Raw genomic sequence first — 6,000 nt, 5'->3', positions numbered from 1 at the left:
GATGAAAAATTTAAGCGTGAAAAACAATACTCTAGCCAATTACATAAGAAAACCGTCGCCGGAGATAAAAATGCTTTGGTCAGTTGATCCCATGTCATAGGTTAGATTTAAACATTCCTCTGGGTGGTTGGGCTCGTATCCTCCAGGACTGCCCCATTCCAGGTAAGTTCACCCAGTACAGTTTCTTCAACCCTTCCTCTTCTTTAGAGATATAGCCATGAAGTCCTTTTCGATTCCACAAGAGGCTTTTCGCCTATATAGCGGCGTTCGCGCTCCTTTCCTTGTTAACTCATCCACTCACTAACCGTCCAATATGGCCTGGAATCCAGGACACCTGATTTATTAAGACACCCCCTTATTTGTGTATTGTTCACCTGGTTTGACTTAAATGTATTAATGTATTAATTGTATTAATTCTAATCCACGATAATGAGTAACTAGAGAGATGGAAAGAACACTTCACCGCGGTTTTTAACCGTATATGGAGATTTTTCCTCTTGCGGATGAAATGGTTAGTCACCTAACATGCGGATACAACTACTCCTCCAAGTACAAGAGAAATCATTTCGGTCATCAGAGAATGGTAGAAGGAGATTGTTGTTAAGATTCCAAAGAAGGGTACCCATTCTGAATGTGGCAATTGGAGGAGTACCTATGTGCTCCCTGCTATCATAAAGATAACAGCTGAAATAATACTGCAATGCATAAAAGAATATCTCGAAAGCTTGATCGACAGAGAGAGCTTGGTTCCCACTTCCCATTTTCAAAATCAACACCCTATAGAACAGGGACTGGGCGCGGAGTTTGGTTTCTCTGTGCAACAACCAATACAAAAACTGCTGAAATATGGGCATGAGTTGCACCATCTTTTCATCGTCTTTAAGGACGCCTATGATAGCAGAGCCAGGATACAACTATACACGGCCATGAGAAAATTCGATATCCCGACGAAATTGTGTGTGAGGTCCGATAAAAGCAGCAAGATCACTCTCGATGCCATTGAACATCAACAACGATGTCAGACACCACTTCAACCTGGACCTGGGAAAAGTGATTCGCGAGGCACCATCCTCTTCAAGTCCACCCAACTACTGGCTTACGCTGACGATATGGACATTATGGGAAGAACAGCCCGAGATGTGCAGTCTACCTTCAACCATGGTCCACTTTTCTGACTGGGGTTAAGCGTGTAAATGCATGTGTATCTAGAGGGTGGAAGGTACTTTCTAGATGTTTCGTGAAAATATCTGCCTTATCGTGTGCAGAACGAACCCAGCTCTTATTTTTCAGCTTAATAGGTGGGATTTGTTGTCTGGTTCTTTTTAGATAATCGCAGCCGTCCATAGTGAATAGCCTGCGCCTGCTGCGAGATTTAAGATACATTTATCTGTTCAAGGACTTTTCCAGGTTTTGTATGTAACAGAAGCCTTATTAGAATCGATTAAATATCTGTCTATTACTGCCGATTTACTCGGAAACCGCTAAAGCTATTGTCACAAAATTTTGATGAGAACATGTGGTCTGTGAGTCCCTTCACATTCTGTAAATGTCATAATTTTGTATTGGATGTAAGGAGCTCCCCATACCTGCGAAAGGGGTGTGTAATTTTTTTGCAGAATAAGGGGTAAGGGGTAAATGAAAGTGCTTGATTAGTAGTGTCCGAAACTGATCTTATATCTGACCTTGGATGAAGCATAGAGGAGTGCGAACTGAAAATGTATGACCCGAAAAGTGTAGCAGGTCTCGTTCTCAGAATCTGTTCAGCCGAAATTCTGAAATAATTCACACACAATGTACCTATATGAAATCTATGCCCCAAAATACATCCAATTCGAATATATGCTGAAATAAAGTTGGCAACGTTATATGTAGGAAGTATAATACAAATTTTGTATTTCATATGATTTTATTGCACCTTATTAAGGGTATGACGTCACCATGTATAAAATGGAAAATGAACTCGTATGAACGGGTTACTTGTTTAATAAGGCCCTTAGCTTGTTTGTGTGACGTTTAGGGTTTTCTCCCTTTCTGTTGTATGATTTCTTTGCCATAGTGCGCGTGCTCTCTGTTTATAGCATATTTTATATTAAGCGATAATGAACAGGAGTGCTTTGCCAAGTCTCCTTTTTTCATCGTTAGCAGATCGATTTCATCCTCAGTATTGTTTTGCTCATTTATGCAAACATTTTCTAGGATGTTCGTTTTAAATGTTGCCCACTTCACTATTACCCAACCTAAGAAAATAGTCCTTCCTCGTCTGAGTTGCCTTAGTTGCGTACAATGACAACGTGTGTTTTTTGCGTCAGTCGGCCAATAGATGACCTTATTGCTGAAGTGGAAATTGCACCTTTGTGGTCGTCCTGTTCCAAATAACGTTCTGCCTCTGGATGTTGTTAGCCAATATCTACAGAATCCATTTTTAAGGTTTTGTGAACAACAGGTAATAGATAGTATATTACCTTGCATTTGAAAAATTCAAATTTGTAGTATAATAGTTTTATCAAAATCGTACTTACACTGATCCTGCAGCTCAAAGTTGTCTTTTTCGTGTAAATTTACCGCAACCCAAAGTAGTAAGTGAACAGTTTGACATGCCATATACACATATACATTACGGGCTACGTACATGTTCGAAAGTACTGAACTCAAATACACTTACATAAGAAACAAACAAAACCTTTCATATCTGAAGCGAGAGCTTTCAGTTTCTGACTTGTTCAGGTTTTTTTTAATTGTGCATTATTTGAGACAGACATTTGTATGTATATATACGCTAATTAAGTTTTAGGCAACGTTCGCTTATTTAGGATTAGCGGAATATTTATGTCTTTGATATGGATGTATATATGTATATCTGGAGCTTAGTAATCAATGAAGCAATATTTTGCATTTTTAACTATGTACGAGTGGAGAACCATGTATTCATGGTTCCTTACACAAGATGAATACAAAACCTTTACACCCAAGGCGATCAGCTTCCCCTATCCCGATTTAAATTAAAGTCACTTCCTAAAATGAAGGGGCTTGCGATAAATTTGAAGAGCTGGGCCGAAGCGTTTTTTACGGTTTTGGTGAAAACAAACCCCTATTAAAATGTTTGTCTATTTGCCCGTTTATCTTTTGTACCGACTGATACGAAATTCTGTGGAAATGTGGGAACTGTGAACCGTCTGCATGCATGTGGTGAATTAAATTGCTGCACGCTGAACCTACCTAAAAGATGGCGGCAACATTTTTTTTCCACCGAATATAGTCATATAGGGATATCAAATGAAAAGTTTCAATTAGTACTTATTGAACTGGAAATTAGTTTTGACATTAGTAGTAACGGAGCAGAGTGCGGGAGTCCGAAAAACGACAATCACTTCAAGGACCTGTTCCCAGGAATTACCCCTACCGAAAAATCTGCAAAAAAATATGGCGGCCCGTGCACATTTCATCCAGGTTTCAAAATACTCTGTTACAATACCTACTCAAATAAAGTTATTAATAGTATATTTTTATATTTTGAAATCTTTCCGCTAATCCGAGTCCATCCTAGGTTTGCAGTAGGTTTTGATAGGAAGCATCATACTGGAAAGTTTAGTCCAGTCGGATGATCGGTAGATCGGCTCGAACAGTTTATTCTGGAAACTTCACAATTTTTATAAATAGTTGTACACTAATAGTCACAAGGTGTATTTTTTCGTCTTCAATTTTCTATTGCTTTGATTTGGTGACTAAGATGTGATTCATGGTATGAACAAAAGTCACCGATTTTAGCATTTGCGGACCCCGTAAAGGGAGATAAGATTAACCTTCTCGGTATTAAGAAGGACTCCAACTCTTGAAGGTGTTGTTCAAGTCCATTTGAATTCCACGTTATGATTTTCAGGACATTTGTCATTTGGTTTCCTTGTTATATTTTTGTCTCCTTACGCTATAAGCGTGTCGAAAATTTGTTTGTTTATTATCTGTAAATCATCATGCTTTTTTATTTAAAATGTAATTCTGTAGTGTACTGTTAAGGCTTTGAATGAAGTGCTCTAACACACTTCATGGCCCTGATCCAAATGGATTGTCGCCACAACGATTAATATTATTATTATTATTTGGTTACAATATTCATTATTTTTGGTTGGTATACCTCACTTTACCACCTGGGAGTATTCCACTTTCTTGGATCTAACAACAAATGCGGGGTTGTTTTTTTCGGGAGCTGCTAAGGTAACAGTCCTTTACGACAGCAGCACCCATCTTTTCTTTTCTTTTTTTTAAATTTCGTCATATAGAATCCATATGTCATTAAAATAAAATGCCATAATTTATTATAACTTTGTTAGCAACAGTGCGATTTCCACCAAACTTGGCAGCGTCATGCTTTATATTCCAGTTTAGTTTTTCTAGATGTGTATTAATTTTCCGGCGAATTTAAATTCTACTTTGCTTCATCTTTGCTGGCTTCAGTTTGAGAATTTTTGTATGTGAGAAACGTGAGAAAATAAACTTGATCACTTCTCTGAACGCATTGCTTTATTAGTTATCTACGGTAACACGTTGGTGTAACATCAAAATGCATTTCAAGTAGGCTAACGGTAATAAGAGCCTTAGTCACACTCATTGGAAACAAAAGGGTTTTCGATAAAAATGTTACACTGCTTTTTTGCATATATTTCCCCCCTCAACACAACGTAGAACGATGTTATTTACAGCATGTGCATGTGACCCACAGGCAGACAGACTGACCTGTGCGGATATACCAGATTTCCCATCAGGCATATCCCTTCGTGCGGATAAAGGAATGATCGGCGGATGGCTATGAACATGCACTTGTAAGCATTTGGAGGTGCGCGTGCATGGCCATGTTTATGCGCCGTTTGAGAGAAAAAAGCATGGGCAAAAATGGCCATGGGAGAGGGGCGTACCTAAAAGAAGAAACCAATATGGAGAAAGAAAGGAGAATATAAGTTATTGTTCACAGGATCAGAACCTCAGCACCGGCAGCGTTGGGAAGTGGGTAAGAATGCTTCCGACGGTCGATATCCCTCGACTGCCATCGTTGGCAGCTACCTGAAACGTCCTTCAGCTCCGAATCAGATGTTCCCAAAAGGAGATTTGATACTGTAGCTGAAAAGGTCCCCGAGTAAGACAGCAAGGTGGAGAAAGACATTGATAACACACACAGCCAAGGAGAACCCGATTTGCACGAGTTCACTACCAGAGGTCTGAGGAAAGCATATGGAAGCACGCAAACGGCAAATTTAAGCTTACCGGATGAAGCAGCGTTAAAACTGGTGGCGGCTGGTAAAGTAAAAATAGGGTGGCTCGTTTACCGAATCAGAGGGAAGGTGCCCCCGAAACGACACCTTAGATACCTTGAATTTGGGCGAAATATGGCGGTAATTGCGATAGGGCAACCAGTATAGAAAATGTGCAGGAGAAGGCCATGTCCTCAAGGGGATCAACGCCAGCCCCGACTTTAGTATGTAGTATTTTTTGTTTCTCTATTACTAACAAAGTTATAATAGGTCAAAGGTGTGTCTTTTGAAAAAAATTCATTGCATTTTAACGCTTTTGAATGTCAGTGCCACAATAAAATGAATTGTTTGAGAAACTAAATGCATGAAAATTACTATAATAACTAGAAGATAAAACCTACCTGAAGTGTTCAGCTTGAACCTATCAAACTAACATCGGCTTGCTATATTTGTGTATGAGATGAGAGAGAGGCAAAGTCTCTGAGCACTTAGACCTTAGTGGTCTTTTTAACTTGATTCCCTTGTCCAAAGGAATATCCCGGATTTGTTTACGTATCGCAGAATCTCCGCTAGTGGCTGCGATGCTACCTGCTGCAGCTGGAGCACATAAGCACCAAAAACCTGATTTGGGATGCGTTAATAGGTGATACACTCACATGGTTAGAGCGCTTGGCTGTCGTAGCGGAAGGTATCATAGGGCGCTACAACCCTGTAGTGTACCGTTACGGTCTAGAATGAAGTACTCTAACACACTTGAAGG

This window comes from Hermetia illucens, chromosome 4 (genome assembly GCF_905115235.1).
Source record: "Hermetia illucens chromosome 4, iHerIll2.2.curated.20191125, whole genome shotgun sequence".
NCBI lineage: Eukaryota > Metazoa > Arthropoda > Insecta > Diptera > Stratiomyidae > Hermetia > Hermetia illucens.
This window is presented reverse-complemented; position numbering follows the sequence as displayed.